Raw genomic sequence first — 21,001 nt, 5'->3', positions numbered from 1 at the left:
ATGGTCAGGAGAGCAGCCACAGTGACTGGGGGATGAGATCTTGGATGCCTTTGTTTCTGTATATCTGCTCACCTACAAGAATTGCAGACCAGTGAGGCAGACATAGGTTTTTTGTATGGTCTTAATAGGCAGAACAGAGAGCAGGAGGTTGAAGGCCAAGGAGTCAGATTTTGGTTCCATATAAGGAAGAACTTTCTGTTGGAAAGATGGAATTTGCCGCTGTAGGAGCTACTGATCTCAGCATCACTGGGGACCTCAGGGATACCATGAAGGATTCATGATAGGGTAGGCATTGAGCTCCCTGGTCTTTATTCTCAATCGGAGACCCCAGAGCCAATGGTTCTCAGGTATTAAGAGGAAGAGACACACAGGTATATTAAGGAATGAAGGGCCTCTTTGTGGATGTGGAAACTGATCTCCAAATGCTATTTGTAAAATAGATCGTAGATTTAGACTCTTTCATTCTGTTTTTCATACCCGCCCCTGTGGCTCGCCTCCTGGCCCTTAACTCTCAAAGCTCCCAGACCCTCCTTCTTTCCTCTGCTTAAATGGGATATTGGAAAGACCACAGAGTCTGATAGCTGGTCTAGTCTTCTAGTTACAAGTATGGACCGTCCTTTACTCCCTTCTGGTCTCTCTCTGAGACCCCCTTGGAGAGCTGTAGTGCCAAGAACTCTGCTCTTAGCTCTGGCTTTGCCACTGACTGCCCTGGTGGCACAGTGGTTAAAGCATTTGGCTGCCAAGCCAAAGGTCAGCAGTTCAAACCCACCAACCACTCCATGGGAGAAAGATGTGGTAGTCTGCTTCCATAAAGATCGCAGCCCTGGAAACCCTATGGGACAGTTCTGCTCTGCCCTATAGAGTCGCTAGGAGTCGGAATTGACTCGACAGCAGTGGGCTTGTTTTTTTTTGCCATGTGGTGGAGTACATGCCACTGATTTTCTGATCCTGTTTCCTCATCTATTTCAAAAGTCACTTACATTTGTGTTCCTTTATTAAATGTGCAATAAATAAGACATGTTTGCTATTTTTTTATGCACTTGTGGAGTGCTTGTGAAAATAATAAAGCAAATAATTAAAATAACTGTGATGGCTGTTTGGATAGGCCAACTTCTGATTTGCTTTTAGAGCACACAGCTTGGACAATTTTGGAATACCTTACCAAATCTGTAGATGAGAAAATGGAGGCTAAGATAGAAGAGCTGGTTTGTGTAAAATCTTAATGAGTGACTGATTCTAGGGCTTGGGTCCCCTCACTCCCTGACCAGTGGTATTTTCAGCTTGAAGAGCCCTGGGAGGTGAGAACAGGCAGCCTCCTGGTGCAGGTTCAAAAGCCATGAAGTGGGCCATGATTCTGAAAAAGAGCTCATCTAACCTACAGTAAGCCTATCAAACCGGTGGTGGAACAGTATGGCACTAAGAAATAGAACCACCAGAAAGCCATGGTATGGTAGTTGGACTTTCTTCTCTGAGTAGACCCTACTTCTTCACACCTCCATTTCCCCAGCATCTCATCTCTCTGTCCTTTTTCTGGAGTCCTTCTGGACCAGATTCATCCATGACTGGCTTCACTGTTCCACATAGTCATCAACCATGTCTCGGGATCTGGAGGTCAGAATTAATTTTACAAATTAAATTGGGTTTCCCCAACTCCCACCCCCAGTGTTCTCTTAACAGTCTGGGGTGACTCTGGGCCTTTATGCCTGGTGTCTGCCCTGTGAAGAACTCATGCAAAACTAAGTTCCCAGAAGAAATCTGAGTGTAAGGCAGCCCACCTGGGGCTGGGGTCTGAGGGGCAGGGTTGTTTTCGACTCATCCACCACCCAGGGAACTGCAGGCTAGACCCTAGGTGTCCTCCTCAGGTGCATCACCCTAAAATATCTCCCCTCCCCCAAATTAATAGATTGATTTCATAGACGTAGTTGCATTCCAGAGGGACCCATTCCTGAGGTGAACTTAAGGCCTTTCAAACTTGCCTTGTTTGGATGAAGGAGCATTTCCCCTGGAATAGGACACTGCATGGAATAGTTGAGACTCCGCATGTTTTGGGGTTAATAATTTACAACGAGTAAGGAATTCTGTCTTAAGTGGGGTATGTTATTCAAGTGCCAGAGGAGAGAAGGGTGATTTTTCTGACATCCTCCAGTCTGTATCTCCATATTTGGGAATGTTTACCCACCACACTGATCTATTGGAAGAAGAGGAGGTGACTCAGGGTTTAGGAGAAGCAGGATTTGAATTCCTGTTTCCAGAAACAAAGTCGCCCCCCCGCCCCACCCCTCCCCCTCCTTCTTTGCCCCTTGGTTTGGAAGCTGAGGAGAGCATGTCTCAGTTCTGCTTCCCTTGGGCTTCAGGACCACCTCCTTGCAGTGCCCTGTGCAGCGGGACAGAGGGAGCGTGAGTGGGAGTGAGGGAAACGGAGAGCCGGCTGCCCGTGGGGGCCTGTCGTTGCGTGAGTACATCATTATTGCCAGAGTGCATGGTATTTCTGCTCCCAGACCCAGGGCCCACAGCCCTGTGGGCTGGCTCACTTGACCGATGATGGGATATTTCTCAGGGAGTGCTGACCGCTTTAATTTGGGTTGTGGACAGCTGCCTTCCCAGGGGACTGTTTCTCACAGTGGAATTTACAGATGAACTCTGCCTGAGGAAAAATTGTATTTGTACATAAAGAAATTAGGCAGATATTTCCCTCTACCTGAAGCCTGGCTTGAGCTGGGTAGAGAGATAACTTGGGACTGTTACTCTCTGTCTGATTGTTAGGGCTCAGAGGACAACCCAAAAGCGACGTTTGTGGACAGACACCTGGGGAGGCATGGTTGTAGCTGGAAAAACAGTGTGGCTGGATAACTTAAGAATATGCAGAATGTTGGTGTATAATATTTGCACAGTGTCTCCAGTTTGGAATAAATACATTGTGTAGATAAATGCGTTGTGTAGATTTGATGGACTGTCTTAGTTGGAGGGTGTCTTAGAGATTATGGAGTCCAGTTGTCTCATTTTATAGAATGGTGGTGAGCAATGGAAGTCCAGAGGGCGTCATAGCTCGCTTGCCCTGAAGACGCAGGGCTGATGAGCAGTAGGAGGTTAGGGTTAAACCCTGGGTCTTCTCACGTTCGGCCCATTTCTCCTTCCACTACTTGATGTAAGCCACCTCTTAGGCAAGGGCGAGAGGAATCTGGAACTCAGAGATGCCCAGTTTGCTCACTCTTCACTAGCTGGTGAGCAGCTGAGGACTAGAACCTTGTTCTCCCAGTTCACATGTCTTTTCCATCAAGTCACACGGGCTCAGAGGCCAGAATTTATGGTTTTAAGAGTGTCGCTCTTTTCTTTCTGTCCTCCTTTGATTTCTGCTTACCTTTCAGTTCACTTTGAACCTGAGGTGCTACCTTCTGATCTGCTCTGCTGCCTTTATCTCTTTCTTTCCTGAAAGAAGGTGAGAGCTTGTCCAAGAGGTGAGCTGAATAGTGGAGTTCTTGATTTCAGTGTTACCTGTAGCAATGAAAAGTGTGCATCGGCCTTGAAAGAAATTGAGCAGGCTTTCCATCTAAGCCTCTACTGCTGTTGTTGAAACTGCAAGAATCCTGGAGTATTATTCCCATTCAAAGATCAGCCCTGATTCTGAACAGGTTTTAAATGCACGCACACCCACACCCACACCCACACCCACACCCACACCCACACCCACACCCACACCCACACCCACACCCACATTCTTCTTTAGCCTGCTTTGATGTACTGCAGCATTTCACGCCCTGTTACAGAGCACGCAGGCATTACACAGCCGTACTGCCTGTTACGCTTTTTAATTGGTTCAGTTTTGGATCAACTTGAGGGCCCCTTTCTACAACGCAGGGAAGACAGCAGAGATGTGTTTTGGCGAGGCACTTTGGTTGCCACTGGTGTTAGGTGGCAAATGTCATAGAGCAGAGAAGCCACTCTGAGACTTATATTTGTTCTTCTTGATGCTGAAGGGGGTTGGAGGGGGTGGAAGTAGCTCTTCAAGCTATTGGGAAGCAGGAGCTTGAACCTGTATACAGCCTGTCTCCTTCTTGGGCGACCTGTGGCTGGGTGGTAATTATAGGCCCTGCTCAGGAGGTGGAAGGAGACAGTCTTAAAGGATGAAGGCTTGGGAAGTTTTCTGGCTGTGATGCAGAAGCAGGTAGTAAGAGGTTAAATCACAACCAAACCCTTTGCCGTTGAGTTGATTCTGACTCATAGCGACCCTATAGGACGGAGTAGAACTGCCCCATAGGGTTCCCAAGGCTGTAAATTTTTATAGAAGCAGACTGCCACATCTTTCTCCTGCAGAATGGCTGGTAGATTCGAACCACTAAACTGGTAAGCAGCCAAGTGCTTAACCACTGCACTGCCAGGGCTTCTCCTAAGAGGTCAGTGGTGGTAATGCTAATATGAACAGTAATACTGTTAGTAAGAACAGACACGAATTGATTGCTTACTAGATGCTGAGCACTGGGCTAAGCACTTTACCTAAATGATTTAGTCACACTATAGCTACCTGTGGAAACCTCGGTGGCATAGCTGTTAAGAGCTATCGCTGCCAACCAAAAGGTCGGCAGTTCAGATCTACCAGGCATTCCTTGGAAACTCCATAGGGGAGTTCTGCTTTGCCCTGTAGGGTTAGTATGAATCTGAATTGACTCAATGGCAATGGGTTTGGCTTTTTTTTTTTTTATAGCTGCCTGTGAGTAGGTACTGTTTTTACTTTCACTTAACAGAGTGAGGGAAACCCTAGTGGTGTAGTGGTTAAGAGCTACGGCTACTAACCAAAAGGTCGGCAGTTCGAATCCACCAGGCGCTCCTTGGAAACCCTATGGGGCAGCTCTGCTCTCTCCTATGGGGTCGCTATGAGCCAAAACTGACGCGATGGCAACGAGTTTTTTTTTTTTTTTTAAATAGAGTGAGGACCTGAGACCTTGAAAAGTTAAGTAACTTGCTGAAAATCACAGAGTTGGAGTGGAGCTGGAATTTGAACCCAGGCAGTCTGACTTCAGAGTGTATGCCGCTCAGGAGTGAGCTGCTGGATTCTGGCTGGCGGGCGTGTGACATTCTGGCAGGTCTAGGGGGAGACGGGTTGCAAGGAGGGTAAAAGCAGGAGCAAGAAGGTTAGGCAGGGGGAGACCCCTGTAGCTGTCTAGGTGGGAGATGATGGTAAACTGAATTAGGGCACTAGAGGTGGGGCTGGAGAGAAGTGAATGGATTCCGTTCATGTTTTGGAGGGATTGTCTCCAGGCCATCAAGCAAGATGTTCTGCCGAGACATGTGAAGCTAAATGGGCGGGAAGCCGGGTGATCCCAAGGGAGATGGGTATTTGTGCAGTGGTGGTTGCACAGACATGCACCTGGGGTTTTAGGACTAAGGGGTGTGTGTGCTCCTCTCTTTGGTTTCTCACCCTGAGCTTCTGGCCGGGGAACAGAGGGCAGTGACTTCCTGTCTCTGACTTCCTGGCTGAGACCTTCTGGAACGCCCCCAAATCAGCCCCACAGAACATGCTGCTTCCTTTGGTCTTCCTGGGTATTTTTATAAAGCATTCCTTCCCACTGAAGATAGGGAACATTCAGAGTGATGTTGACTTTATGGGCCATATTTAACATATTTATTTTTTCTTGATGCATCGTCCGTTCTTGCAGATTTCTGCCTCTAAATTCCCTGGTGAGGCGCTTTCATCTACCACGTGAGATGGCCCTGGGAGGCCCAATGGGAGAGCCCCACCTTTGTCCAAGGGCACCTCTCTACCTTCTTTCATTTACATTGGAGTTCACACTTTTGAGCCCTTGTTTGCGCCCCATAATTTATTTTAACGGGCTGGCCTTAGATGCATATACTCTATTTTTCAGCAGAGAAACTGGGATCAGAGAAGTTGGGCCATTTCGTCAAAGTCCCATAGCAATGAAGTGACTGAGTCAGATAGGAAACTTGAGATTCCTGACTGTGCCCTGTGCTCCGGCCACTAAGGCCATGGACTATCATGGCCCTGGGTATCCAGTGAAGGTCTTAGGTAGTCTACAGTCAGCCTAACCCCAGAGGAGCACAGAGACCTTAAAACTAAACCCACCCAAAAAAACTAAAATTCACCCTGGAGGCTTCTCTCATACTCCTTTTTTAAACAATTTGCTGTCTATAGTCATCTGTTTTTTTTTTAAAAAAATGTATTTAACATAATTTCTTCAAAACAACGGGTTGTTTTTGCTCATTGGAGTTTCTTTAAAATTTCCTTTGTATTACCCATTGCGTAGTCAACAAACATTTATTGAGTTCTTGCTGTATGCCAGGTGTTGTGGTAGGTGCTGGAGATTGATTCAAAGATAATTGGGAGACGTATGGAAGGGGAGTGGATAATTACAGCACAGTGAGATAAGTGGTTTAATCGAGGGATATAGAAAGAGCTATAAATAGCACTATGAATAACATCTCCGAACAAATTGCCTTTTTTTCCCCCCTCCTTTTGGATTATTCCCTTATGTATATTATCCAAAGTGGGATTACTGGGTCATTTAAAAGATGAAAACAATTTGGCACACAAACATGTAATGATTTACCTGGGGAATACAGCTCAATTTTCAACAGGGATAAAGAAAATGGTGGTAACTACGACTTCACCAAGAGGGTTGGGTAGATTTTATACTACCCCAGTCGACTTGGTGGGCTTTCAGGAGAAACATCTGTTCTAAACGTGGCAACCCTGTGTGTAGGAACATATATCCGTATATTGAATCACACAAGTGAATTGTTAATTTTCACTGGAGCCTAGCTATGTAAGTATTGTTTCCATTTTATGAATGTGGAAACTGAGCCTTCATTAAGGGGAAGTGACTTCTCAAGTTTCCATAATGGGTAAGTAAAGAACACAAGAATCAAGGGTAGGACTTCTGATTCTAAGACTCCAGTCCCATTCTCAGTGCTCCATTCATCAACTGGTGGTACTTATGGCGCAAACAAGAGCCCCTGGGTGATGCAAATGGTTAAGCGCTGGACCGTTAGTGGAAAAGTTGGTGGTTGGAACCCACTCAGAGGCACTGTGGAAGAAAGGCCTGGTGACCTGCTTCCATCAAGATTATAGCCAAGAAAAACCTATGGAGCAGCTCTGCTGTGTAACACAGGGTCGCCATGAGTCAGAATCAGCTTGATGGCATCTGGTTTGGCCTTTATTTTTGGTGTACTCCAACTGGAGTCCCTGGGCAGTATGAAGAGTTAACATACTAGGCTGCTAACTGAAAGGTTGAAGGTTCCAATCTACCCGAAGGTGCTTTGGAAGAAAGGCCTGGCGACGTACTTCCAAAAAAAATCAGCCATTGAAAACCCAATGGAACACAGTTCTACTCTGATACACATGGAATTCCCATGAGTTGGAATCAACTCAGCGTTAACTGGTTTGGTTTTTGGTTTATAATCCACCTGGGGCTTAAAATTCATTTAATGAACCATGGAGACTTTTCTCAGAAAGGTTAGTGTCTATGAAATAGATATAGATTTCTTAACCCCAAAGTCATAGCCATAGAAAAAGTTTCGCCTGAAAGGACCTGACGGCCCATTATCCCTGATTGTAGTCCAAATCCTGGAAGGTCATCTTCATGGCCCTAGCACTAGAGCAGAGAATTCCAAGTATAGCTGGAAACATGCTGTAATTCTGCTTTGAAAAATTTATTTTCCACGAACTTAATGGCATTATATAAAAACTTCTGTCTGTGGTTTCTGGGACCTGTCATAACTAGACACCAATATATGTCCACTGTGGACTTCTTGATGCTCCTGCCTACTCTTCCATAAATCAGCCACATTCTTTGCTGTTCCTGAGACGTAGCCTGCATTTTCTAACCTTCATGCTTTAGCTCATGCTATTCCTTTAGCCTGAGATAACTGCTGTCATTTCTATCCATGAAACTCCTGTTCTTCCTCTGTGCAGATGCCATGTTCCACGTGAAGTACTGAGTTTTTTACTTAAATAACACGCACTTTCTACATTTGTTTGAGAACCGTGCCTTCTCCCTGTGAGATCTTTTCATAAGCACCACTGTGCCCGATATTAAAAGAAAAATTAATGTAATGTGCTTATGAAAATACCTCGCATAGGTGGAACGTGGTTGGCAAACACACACAGAAGGTGTGCATTATTTGCGTAAAATATGGTAATTCATGGTCATCAGTAACCTTCTACCATCCACACTCCCCACACTGGAAGTGATCTCTCTGTTCTCTGTTCTGCTAATTCACACAACAGTTAGCTGTAAATAAGTAGAGTGTAACTGAGTGACATTCCTATGCACGGGATCTGGGTTTGAATTCTGACTGTGGTTCGTCCTAGCTGTGTGATCTGCCTGGTCAGTTAACCTGTTTGAGCCTGAGTTTCTTCATCTATAAAATGGGTATAAATGATCACACCGTCTCATAGGGCTGTTATGAGAACTTGTATTGTTATTATCTGTGCTTCTTTTATGTACTTGCTATCTCCTACTTTGTACATGTCTTTTAATGGGAAGTTCTTTAAAGGCAGAAGGCTGTCATGTCTTCCCTATGCCTTGAGCTTGTGGGAACTGCTGCAAAAGCTCCTTTAAGAGAAAGGAGGATTCTGGACACCCTAAGTGGTGACATCCTTGCACACTTATTACTAGTAGAAGCCCCAAGTCATGCTGTGCCAGGCCTAGCTGGGGACTCCATGATTTGGAGCTGTGGGTACACACGGTATGTGTTGGGTAGCCCCCCAGCTCCTGCTTCTTGAGTGAGAGGAAGGAGGCTAGAGTTGTGTCCAGCCCATCTTCTGAGTCAAGGAGTTAGGTGGTTTCTGATTCAAGGAATTGGGTGGTATTGGAAGTCGCCTGAAGGCAGAGTGAAGTCCTGTTTGGAACATGAGACTTGGTTTCTTTCCTGGGTCTTCCAGACTTAGAGGAAAGGGTCAATGAAGGTGTGGGTTAGGGGCAACCATCTTCTTGGTGGGTTATGCCACAGAGAGGGGGCTCCCTTCAGAGGACACTCTTCCTTTGGATACTCTCACCCTTGCTGTGCTTAGAGGCAGACTGCGGAGGGAAATTCCTTTTTAAAAAAGATAACTCTACTGTTTAACTTTCTCTTGCATTGTTTCCCAAAATGCAACACCCAAGAGCCTGAAGATCCAAGTACTGTAGCCTGGCACAGAAGGTCCTCCGTGTTCTGGCCGCAGCATTCCTTTCCAGCCTCATGTCCCACCTCATTCTGCCACGTCCTCTGCCCCTGGCCTCACTGGATTAGTCACTTTCCCCCAGAACATCCTGAACTTGCCCTCCTCAAGGCCTTTGCACATTGTGTTCCCTGGAGCTATTTTCCTCCTCCTTGTACGTGGAAATCCTCTTGGGTGTTCAGGCTCAGTTTAGATGTCACATCATTTACAAAGTTCTTCTAGACCTCATAGGGGCGTTGTGTGTACTTCTGCTTTCGCATGCTTTTCAGGCCGTCTTGTGTATCCTAGTGTGTCCCCAGTGAAACAGTGGCTCTATGAGAGCGGTAGGTGTGTCTCAGTCATCTCCATTCTCCACAGCACCTACCCCTGGGAGGTGCACATGCTGTCCCTTACAGGGGACAGGAGGTGTGAGTTAGTGTCCGTTTTGGACACTACTGGATGCAGGGCACATGGCATCCTGTCTGCTAACAGCTGTACCACAGGGGTCTTTAGAAGTTCATGCCCACCATTTGTTTGATTATGAGCCCAGCCATTTGAATTTTGATTTTGAGTTGGCCTGAGATCAGCTCCTTGCTAACCTTTCTCTTATGTCTATTTCCCACATGCCTGGTAGGTGTCCGCTTAGTGCCAAGGCTCGGAGCTTTTTGTTTCCCTGAAGAGCAAGCATAACATCAAGGTGGAATTTAGGAAGGAGCCCTGGTGGTACAGTGGTTAAGAGCTCGGCTGCTAACCAAAAGGTCAACGGTTCGAATCCACCAGGCACTCCTTGGAAACCCTATGGAGTAGTTCTACTCTGTTCTGTAGGGTTGCTATGAGTTGGAATTGACTCAACGGCAACGGGTTTCAGGTTTTACTTGTTTCTGATGTGATATTTTTTTTAAATTTTGCAAATGCATATTTTTATCCCAAAGCTCCATGAAATGTAAAAAATAGCAGAAGATTTATTTTTAAGGTAGATTTTTACCTCTAGCAGAATAACTGTCCATGTTGTAGTTGTAACCACGAAAAAAAAAACCCACTGCCGTTGAGTCGATTCTGACCCTAGAGTTTCCAAGGAGCACCTGGCGGATTCGAACATGCCGACCTCTTAGTTAAGAGCCGTAGCACTTAACCACTACGCCACCAGGGTTTCTGTAGTTGTAACTACAAAGTAATAAAACCCTTGTCCTAGAACTTGATTTTGAAGACCTGGGTTCAGATCCCAGCTTTAGCACTTTCTAGCCCTGAAACATTGGGCAGGTGCCTAACCTTCTTTACTCTCAGTATATAGTCGGGAAACAAATTTCTTCCTCATAGGGTTGACTGAAAACTTACATGAGGTTTTGGATATCGGATTGGAATTTTATTACCGTGTGGTTCCTAAGGAAACCCTGGTGGCGTAGTGGTTAAATCCTACGGCTGCTAACCACAGGGTTGGCAGTTCGAATCCGCCAGGCACTCCTTGGAAACTCTATGGGGCAGTTCTACTCTGTCCTGTAGGGTTGCTATGAGTAGGAATCGACTTGATGGCACTGGGTTTGGTTTTTTTGGTGGTTCATAAATGGGATTTGATGGCAATTTTTAAGTAACAGTTCCAGTAAGTTTGCTTTTGAAGGAAAATATGTGTATGTGTAAGTTTTCATTTGTTTGAAAAAAATGTGAGTTTACCATTGGGGACATAATCTATGTAACAGACTTAGGGAACATACACGGCTTATAAGAGTCAGTTGTAGTACAAGTAAATTAGAACCACTGCACTATAGGCTTTGAGAAATTATAGAAACCTTGGAAAGAAATGGGGTGAGCCTTACCTAATACATAGCATGTGTGTTCTCTGTGCTGTGTATTTTGGATATGAAATCCCAGGAAATGATTGCATACGCCCTGAGGGGTAGCTGATATTAGCCTAGTTTTGCAGACAAGGAAGCTGGAACTTAGGGAGGTTGAATAATTACTCAAAGTCTCCATCCCAGCAAGGATTCGAAACTGGATTTGAACACCAGTCCAATATGGAAGACTTGAAGCTCATACCAGCAGAAAGATGTGGCAGTCTGCTCCCATAAAGATTACAGCCTTGTAAGCCCCATGGGGCATTTCTACTGTGACCTCTAGGGTCGCCTTGAGTCAGAATTGATCCCATGCAATGGGTTTTTGGTTTTGGAATTTCAGAGTGCACTCACGAATGGCTTCTAGACACCTTTCCCATTTACAAATGGGACAGTCCAGTCTTCCCTTTGTTGATCCTCTCATTCCCAGGCCAGATAGAGCAGGAGAAATCTGCAGTCTTGATATCCCATAAATTGCTTAATGAATCTAGATGAATGTCTTGACTTTTCCTGCCAAGTATCTGCTCATAAAATGTCTCATTCTCAGCTCCTTTAACTGTCTTCATTCATCAGCCTTTACTTCTCTTGCTGTCTTATGGGGAGAAACTTGAGGTTGTGAGTGTATTTGAGGAGAACTTCAGGTTTTCTTTTTAAAAATACAGGAGGAAACTCAACTATACTATTTCAATACCCCGGTCTCCTCCTGCCATTTATGGGCAACATTTAGAGGTGGGAAGAGACAGGTGGGACCCATGGTTTTCAGCTTGAATCTGTCATTGACCAGCAAGAAGATTTGGGCAACTGTTCCTTTCTCTTTTGGGGGTTCATTTTCTTCACCTCTAAAGAGAGAGAGCACTTCTTGGTGACTCCCAAGATTTTAAAATTCTGCATATTTTATGGTGTCAAAACCATCCATTTCTGCTGAGGTGTGTACTCCTGCAGGTGTTTCTCTGATACTTTTCAATCTTTAGATTTACTCTGTTCAAAAATGTATAATTTTTTAAAGGGAAGCTTTTACAGACATTTCTGAAATATAAGGGTGGGGGGAGATAAATGGATGTTAAAAAATAGAAAACAACCAATTAAATAGTATATAGCATGTAATTCTCCTTGGAAACTTACCACGATATTGAGGAGCGCTTTCACAACTGGTAATTTAAATTGCATTTGAACTCTGCTAATGGTTTGTTTGCAGGAGAACTTCAATCATTTCACAGTGGTTCTTTAGCGAAGCTGCTTGTTCTCTTTGTGGAAAAGAAGGAAAAAAATATATTGAAAGAGAAGTTGACGTTGAAAAGTGAGACCACTTCCATTTCTGCTTGGAGGGAAGCTGGTTAGAGTGTGAGTGAAACTCCCCAAGGACAAGGGTGGAGGGCTGGGCCTTTCAGTGAATGTTAGAAACCTGGGAAGTCAGAACGTCCTTTGCTGCTGTGGTAGGTACTGTTCTGATTTCTATCTCCCTCTGCAAGGAGAGGCTTAAGTTTCTTGGGGCTGGGGTGTGGGGGGTGTCTTTCTGGTTTCCATGAGATTCTACTGTCTACAGACAGACTTGCTGGTTTCCTAAAGACCCGTTCATCAGCAATCTTGAGATTATTCCTTTCATTTCAGTGAACATGGCTTTGAGAGTTCTAATGTCCTTGAAGACCACTAGCTCCTGGGAAGCTCATTGCTTTGCTGGGCTCATGTTGATTATGTTCCATCTTCCCTACTTAATTTTTTTTGCTGTCAGAATATACTGGGAGAATGTTGAAGCAGGTGTTCTGAGGCCTGGGCGTGTACATCCTGGCTTTGCCTCCTAACTGATCATATGACTGTGTGAGGCTCTGTCAGATGGTGGAAGGCTACAGCAGGGGACGCCTCCACCTCATTTCATTCACGTGCTTTCGATAGAGCGCTGGGTGCGCAGCAAATTCAAGTTTCGATATTTGGAACTTTCTTTTTTCTTTCGAATATTTTTGATCCTCGGTTGGTTGAATCTGAGGGTGCAGAACCCTTGGATATGGATAAAGAAGGCTGACCATATTGCGTAATCCCTAAGAGTGATGGTCCTCAATAAAATAAAACCTGTAAGAAGGGCTTAGCAGGAATCTTTGAGATTATCTATGGCTCTCCTTCTTGTACCCCCTACTTTGCAGGTGAGGAAACTAAGGCTCACAGAGCACTCACTAGGTTTCATAGTTAGCAATTTGTCTCCAAACTCATATCTTTTCTCTTTCTATTTGTTGTAGTTCAGATTTTGGTATTAACTTTTTTTATTTTTTGTACGTGTGTGCCTAAAATCTGAGTAGCTAACTAATTGACCTATCTCTGTCTCCTCCGTTATTAAGGTGAAGCATGTTTTTGCATGAAAACTGAGGACTCAACACTAGGGCACTGATATTTTCTCTCTCTGTCACCCTGACATATATCAGTGAAATATAAGTGCTAGGAACTGACTGGAACTTTAGGAGGGAGGGATACAGGGAAGTCACTAGATTTGTGGGTTTCAAACCTGACTTCATTCCTAGTATGGTCTAGTTAGTGAGTTCATAAACTTAGGAAATTCTAAAGGTAGTAAAACCCTAGAGCTTCATAACCACCCTCTTTCTTAGTTATCTAGTGCTGCTATAAACAGAAATACCACAAATGGGTGACTTTAACAAACAGAAGTTTATTTTCTCACAGTTTAGGAGGCTAGAAGTCTGAATTCAGGGTGCTGGTTCTAGGGGAAGGTCCTTGTCTCTTTGAATTCTGATCCTGGGTGATCTTCATGTGGCTTGACATCTCTCTTACCCCATCTCTGCTTGCTAGCTTGCCTTTCAAAACAAACCCAGTTGAAAAAGACAACCCATTCCCAAATGGGTTTATAATCACAGGCATAGAGGTTAGGATTTACAACACATATTTTGGGAGGACACAATTTAATCCATAATACCCTCCTTCTCTCATTTTCTACTTGTGGGGACACTGAGGCCCAGAGAGAGAAGTGAAGATGGAATCCAGTCCCCCTGGATCCCAGTCTAGTGCTTCTCCTTCGTTCCAGTGGGCACTCATCCTTGGGAAGATATTTTTCCTCAGTTGGTGAGTCCTGTGCAGAAAAATGGAGCCTTGGTGGCAAAGTGGTTAAGAGCTTAGGCTGCTAACCAAAGGGTCAGCAGTTCAAATCCACCAGCTGCTCCTTGGAAACCCTATGGGGCAGTTCTACTCTGTCCTACAGGGTTGCTATGAGTTGGAATTGACTCAACAGCACACAACAACAACATGCATTAAAAGATAAAAGATAAGCTGACTTTTATCTTTTAATGTCAATCAGCATGTCTTAGTGGATTTTGAAAATCAGGAATTTCCATTTAAAGCGTGGGCACTAGTAACGCAGATGGGTTAAGAACTAGGGGAGAACCGAAATGCCTTTCCTTTTGTCTTGAGTTAATTTCATGCACAATGGACAAAATATAATAATGCTAATAAAATGTGTGACAAGCAATGGCAGGAATCAGCTCTTGGTAGGTGGTGTTTAGAGAAACTGGAAGAAAGTATGAGTAGTGATGATTTTGGGTTGCCAATAACTTTATTGCTTTCTTCTTTCTCCTTTGGCGTGGAGTGAAATGTTCTTGAAATTGAAAGACCAAAACTGTCAGTGAACAGTGTTATGAGTGTTTTGCCAGGAAAGAAAGTGATGTTCCTGAGTGACTTTTGTTTACCCTTCTTCTTTTGTCAACTTATTTAATTTCACAACATCCCTTAGAGGTTGTTGTTGTTAGGTACCGAGGAATGGGTTCCAACTCATATCTACACTATGTACAACAGAAGGAAACACTAACTGGTCTTGTGCCATCCTCATAATCGTTGCTATGTTTGAGCCCATTGTTGCAGCCAGTGTGTCAGTCTGTCTTGTTTAGGGTCCTCCTCTTTTTCACTGACCCTCTACTTTACCAACCATGATGTCTTTCTCCAGGGACTGGTCCTTCCTGATAACATGTCTAAAGTACATAAGATGAAGTTTCACCATCCTTGCTTCCAAGGAACACTCTGGCTGTACTTCTTCTAAGACAGATTTGTTCATTCTTCTGGCAGTCCACTGTGTATTCAATATTCTACGCCAACATCATAATTCAAAGACATCAGTTCTTCTTCAGTCTCCCGTATTCATTTTCCAGCTTTCACATGCATATAAGACTATTGAAAATATTTATCATGACATGGGTAAGGTGCACCTTAGCCCTCAAAGTGATATCTTTGCTTTTCAACTCTTTGAAGAGGTCCTTTGCTGCAGATTTGCCCAGTGTATTACATCTTTTGATTTCTTGGCTGCTGCTTCCATGGGTGTTGATAGTGGATTCAAGTAAAGTGAAATCGTTGATGACTTCAAACTTTTCTCCATTTATTATAATGTTGCTTATTGGTCCAGTTGTGAAGATTTTTGCTTTTTTTATGTTGAGATGTAATTCATACTGAAGGCTGTAGTCCTTGATCTTCATCAGTAAGTGCTTCAAGTCCTCTTCACTTTCAGCAAACAGGGTTGTTTCATCTGCATATGGCAGGTTGTTAATGAGTCTTCCTCTAATCCTGATGCCCTGTTCTTCTTCATATAGTGCAGTTTCTTGGATTATTTGCTCAGCATACAGATTGAATAAGTATGGTGAAAGGATAAAACCCTGACACACAGTTTTCCTGATTTGAAACCACAAAGAATCCCCTTGTTGTGTTTGGGTGACTGCCTCTTGGTCTATGTACAGGCTTCTCAAGAGCATACTCAACTGTTCTGGAAATTCTATCCTTCACATTGTAATCCATAATTTGTTATGAACCACACAGTGAAATGCTTTTGCATAGTCAGTAAAACACAGGTAAATATCTTTCTGGTATTCTCTACTTTTAGCCAAGATCTATCTGACATCAGCAATGGTATCTCTCATTCTACGTCCTCTTTTGCATCCTCCTTGATTTCTGGCAGTTCCCTGTCAATGTACTGCTACAACTGTTTTTGGATTATCTTCAGCAATTTTACTTGCGTGTGATGTTAATGATGTTGTTTGATAATTTCTGTATTCTATTGAATCACCTTCCTTCTGAATGGGAACACATATGGATCTCTTCCAGTCAGTTGGCCAGGTAGCTGTCTTCCAAATTTCTTGGCACGGATGAGTGAGCACCTCTAGCGCTATATCTGTTTGTTGAAACATTTCAATTGGTATTCCATCAATTCCTGCAGCCTTGCTTTTTGCCAATGCCTTCAGTGCAGTTTGGACCTCTTCCTTCAATACCATCAGTTCTTGATCATATGCTACCTCCTGAAATGTTTGAACCCCAACCAATTCTTTTTGGTACAGTGACTTCGTATATTTCTTCCATCTTCTTTCGATGCTTCCTGTGTTGTTCAGTATTTTGCCCATAGGATCCTTTAATACAACTCGAGGCTTGAAGTTATTCTTAAGTTCTTTTAGCTTGAGAAATGCCAAGTGTGTTCTTCCCTTTTTTTGTTTTCTAACCCCAGGTCTTTGCACATTTCATTATAATATTTTTTCTTGAGCTGCCATTTGAAATCTTCTGTTCAGTTCTTTTACTTCATCATCTTTTACCCTAGAAGTAGGTGCAGCTAAATGTGTTTAGATAAAGACTGAGAGCCTTATGTCTTAAAGGGCCTACTAGAGCTTCATTGGGACCTGAGTTTGAATTCTGCAGGGTACCTGGAAAGGGGAGCATGACAGAATACAACATCAGGTTCTAAAAAATGGGGGTAATGAGAAGAATCTATGGTGTGGGATACCCTGGGCTGTGGGGACATCTAGGAGAATGGCTGAGTGAGGCTAGCCTTATACTAGGGTAAGGCTTCCACTGAGTATAGATCTGTGGTTTCCATCCTTAGGGTAAGTCCAAATGTGCCCCAAGTACTAGTCTGATATTGAATAAATAACACGCCCTGCCACAGTCTTGATGTGGTTTTCCAAACAGAGCAGATGCTGTTGTACTTGATAAAACCTGACTTCATTTAAAGGTGTTACTGAGTTGCTCTTTGTGGCTCTGACTTTTTTTAAATCAATGTACCTTAAAAGTACAACTGACTTTCTATGGGCTCTATGAATCTATATAAAATGAGAGGCTGGAAACTACTGCTTTAACTCTTAAAACTTTTAGTCTGTTAACATTTCCAACAAGGTCTTGATTTTTTTCCCCCTAGTATACAGTTTAATTATCAAATGTGAATGAATCTTACCATTCTACTTCCTGAGGTTTTTCAGGGTTTAAAATTAATCGTGATGAATATGAAGCTCTGTATTTGAATTAAAAAAAAAAAAAAATCAAATGTATAATGACAGGATGGGAGAGATTGCCATAACATGAGGGAGCTGGAAGAGATTCAGAAGTTTTTGTTGTCTGTAAGCTAATTATGAGCCAGCAGTGTCTTTTGTCTTCTAAAATGATGATGCAGCTTCAGACTGCATTAAACAGAGTAAGGTCTATCTAGAACAAAGTAGGAGGGTGATCCTGCAAAGAGCAGACACCAGGAAAACGGGAGGCCCGAATTTAAGGTGGGCTTCAGGACCTGTTGAATCTTGTAAATGGTGAAGCTTATAGCTGCTAACAGAAAGACCGATGATTCAGATCTACCCAGTGGTGCCTTGAAAGAAAAGCCTGGCGATCTACTTCACAGCCATTCAGAATCCTACATGCAGTCCAACTCTGACACATGTAAATGCCTCCGTGAGTTAGAATCACCCCAGTGAAAACTGTTTTTTTTCCAGGCCCTGTTTGAGCCGGGCTCCAGCTCCGTTTCCCTGTAGTGTTCCTTGCTCCACCCTTTTCTGTGTTCTGGCTTCATCCTTAAAAAAACACCTTAGGATGTATTATCTCATGGTCTGGAGATGGTTGCCAGTTGCAAACCAGTTATAGGCATCCTCCTTCCCATTTGGGGGGAAGAGGGCCTTGTCTGCCATAGTCTTACAGGCTCGGGTTACTGTGTATTCCTGAACCAGTCACTAGGCCAAGGAGATGGACTGTGATAACTGACACATATGAGCCACAGATATCCCCTGGAACTGATGCTGGAGACAGTTGCACCCAAACCTCATGGCAGCTCCATAGTAGAGAAGAGCTGGTCCCTCAAAGGAGCATCTGGGTGTGTTAGGGAGAGGGAGCAGGCCTAGAGACTGTGTGAACAACCACGAATGTTCTCTTCACCGCTTACTTTCCCATCACTGGGCTTTACTTCTTGCCTCACCCTTTTAGAGGGGCACTAACCAACTGGCCTGTCTGTAAGAGGATACATTTGGAACCAGAAATGATATCCCACCAGGAATTGTTACAGGAATGAGACCCCGGAGAAGGCAGAACGATGGAGCATACATGATTATGGCCTTCAGGAACATAAAACCTGGTCACAAGAGGGAACAGCATCTCTCGTTCATGCATCCTCAGTCTAGTGGAATCTCTGGCACATAAGAGGCTCGTTTTTGTGGAAAGAAAGAATAAATCAAAAGGGAGCGAGTGTCCATTTCCCAGAGGGTGTTCTGTCAGCCACTGATCGGCCATCTGTTGGGAAAGGATAGGAAGTCTCGTCAGATGAGGCCGGACTGCATGGCTTTATGAGAACGAAATGAATGACTAGACAGAGAGAGCCATCAGGGACCAGTATGGCTGAAGATGTTTGTGAGCGAATAAAAAGGCAGTGAGCCATGGCGGGTGGGCTATTAGAAGAGCTGGTTGGCTGTGGTAGATCTGCCGATTATTAGTTATACAACCGTAGTTGTAGCCCAGGAGGCAGGATGTGGAGAGAGGTAGATTCATTCAAAGACCGAGGAAGCTGAATGCCTGAGAGGCCCCACTGACGCTACAGTCTATCCTGTTTGGCTCTTGCTTTGTTTGATTAGATAATCACACCTCCTGACCCAGGCATGACTGGCCCAGTGGGAGTCAGGAAGGAAATTATTTCCCTCTGTTGATGCCGGTATACAATTGTCGACTGTAGCCAGGGGCTTTCAGTTTTAATATTTCCTCTTTGGTCCTCAAAAGCATCAGGTATTAGCCTCTTCGGGAAGCAGAACCTTGGTCACTTCCACCAGAGGTGAATGTCGTTGCTCTCTACGATTGCTCCAGTCAGGACTTTTTGGGCATGTGTGGACATCTGCTTAGGCAGCTTTGATGACTGCTTTTGTGTTATTTGCTTCAACAACTACGAAATGACTTGCTGGGTCTGAGCAGTGATTCATTCAGCCTCTCGAGCTCTGTGACTCTTCCTGTAACCAGGGGTGCCTTATAGGAGGTATGTTGCTTTCTTCCTCTTGATTCCACATTCTTCTATTTCTTGACTGGCTTAGTTAGCTAGCACTGCTATAACAGAAATACCATGAGTGATAGCTTTAACAAACAGAAATTGATTTTGTCATAGTTTTGTTGCTGTCGCTTTCGCGTCTAGAAGTCTGAGCTCAGGGCATCAGCGCTAGAGGAAGGTTCTCTCTCTGTCAGCTCTGGGGGAAAATCCTTGTCTCAGCTGCTCTAGCCCCAGCATTCCGCGGTCCCTCGGTGATCTTCACGCGGCATCTATAGTTCCTTCTTTGTGATTGCTTGCTTCTGGACCTTTGTTCTTTGTATCAAAAGTGTTAGGTTTAAGGTATACCCTACACTGATATGACCTCATAAATGTAACAAAGAAAACCCTCTTCCAAAATGGGGTGACACCCACAGGTATAAACCAAAAAAAAAAAAAAAAAACACCAAAAAAACACCCTTTGCAGTTGAGTCGATTCCGATTCATAGTGATCCTATAGGACAGAGTAGAGTTGCCCTGTAGGGTTTCCAAGGAGTGGCTGGTGGATTCGAACTGCTGACCTTTTGGTTAGAAGTCGTAGAGGGGGGTTAGGATTCCAGTACATATTTTGGAGGATACAATTCAATCCATAACATTGACTTTCTGGCACAGTGGAGGTTGCCCTACTCTTCCCTGGTTGTGAGTCCAGTGGTATGGCCCTAGGAGATCGGAGGAATTCTCCCTCACTTGGTTAGCGTATGGTAGAATGATGCCAGGAAGGAGGGTGAGCCGGTGGGTCCTTTGTAGATTGTTGCCAATATCTATCCTTGGTTCCTGGAGTGTGTACATGTTGTCTCCTTTCATCCCAGTGCTCTTCTGGAAGTTAGTGAACCTCAGGATTTTTAGGGCACCAAGGTGATTAGGCACAGTTTCTGCCCGTGAGAAGCTTACAGTTTAGTTGGGGAGAAAGACACACATGCAAGAGAGAGAAAGACCCATTAGAAAAGTATTGTTTACAACACACATGTTTTAATCACTGTGTGTTAGGCCTCATACTACGTGCTTAAGAAACCGAGGTAAGCAAATTAAATGTCAAGGGGCTTAGATGAAGAACTGGGAGAGCAGAAGGGATTGGGAACATTGGAGAAGATCTCCAGGAGGAGAAGATCTGATCTCAGAACTTCCCAGTGGGCCATGGAGCTTTATGACAGAGAGCAGAGTGGCCGACTAGTGCTGCGCAGGTTTTGGAAGTGGATGCAACTGATAGCAGAGGCTTGGGTGGGCAGATAAGGGACCTCTCACCTTCTGTGTGTGGTTCGGTCTGCAGCTCATTCCCACCAACATACTGCTGCAGAAAGTGCCATGTACTTACTAGACCTCCTGGAGTTGATGAGGTCATTAAAATAATCCAGGACTGGACATCTCAAACTCAAATGCTATTTTAGTTATATAATAAATTACCCCCAAATGAAGTACTTTAAAACAATGAACACTCACTATCTTATAGTTTCTGTGGGTCAGGAATCTGGGAGCAGCTTAGTTGGTTGACTTTGGCTCATAAGGTTGCTGTCAGGATATCTGCTGGGGCTGTGATCTCATCTGAAGCCTCAGCTAGGGAGGATCTACCACCATTCCCACTGATGTGATTGGTGGTAGGATTCAGTTTCTCACAGGTTGTTGGACTGAGGGCTTTGGTTCCTTGCTGGCTGTTATCTGGAAGCCTCCCTCAGTTCCTTGACATGTGGGCCTCTCCACAGGGCATCTCACAACATGGCATCTGGTTTCCCTCAGAGCAAGCCA

General features: G+C 44.2%; 1 protein-coding gene across 14 annotated transcripts in view; it reads left to right on the top strand.

The window, feature by feature from the left end:
* LPP (LIM domain containing preferred translocation partner in lipoma) overlaps positions 1-21,001 on the top strand; it is a 778,646-nt gene that overhangs the window by 63,407 nt on the left and 694,238 nt on the right. For 3 of the 14 annotated variants that reach the window (XM_049856959.1, XM_049902921.1, XM_049855645.1), the window contains exon 1: positions 2,286-2,452. The exons of the other annotated variants lie outside the window; for them this stretch is intronic. The gene's annotated coding sequence lies outside the window, so the exon portion shown is untranslated. Of the gene's footprint in view, positions 1-2,285; positions 2,453-21,001 lie in introns of those variants that run through there. 14 annotated transcript variants of the gene reach the window in all.

This window comes from Elephas maximus, chromosome 1, assembly GCF_024166365.1.
Source record: "Elephas maximus indicus isolate mEleMax1 chromosome 1, mEleMax1 primary haplotype, whole genome shotgun sequence".
Taxonomy (NCBI): Eukaryota; Metazoa; Chordata; class Mammalia; order Proboscidea; family Elephantidae; genus Elephas; species Elephas maximus.
The sequence above is the reverse complement of the archived record's forward strand: the minus strand, read 5'-3'. Positions and strand labels throughout refer to the sequence as shown.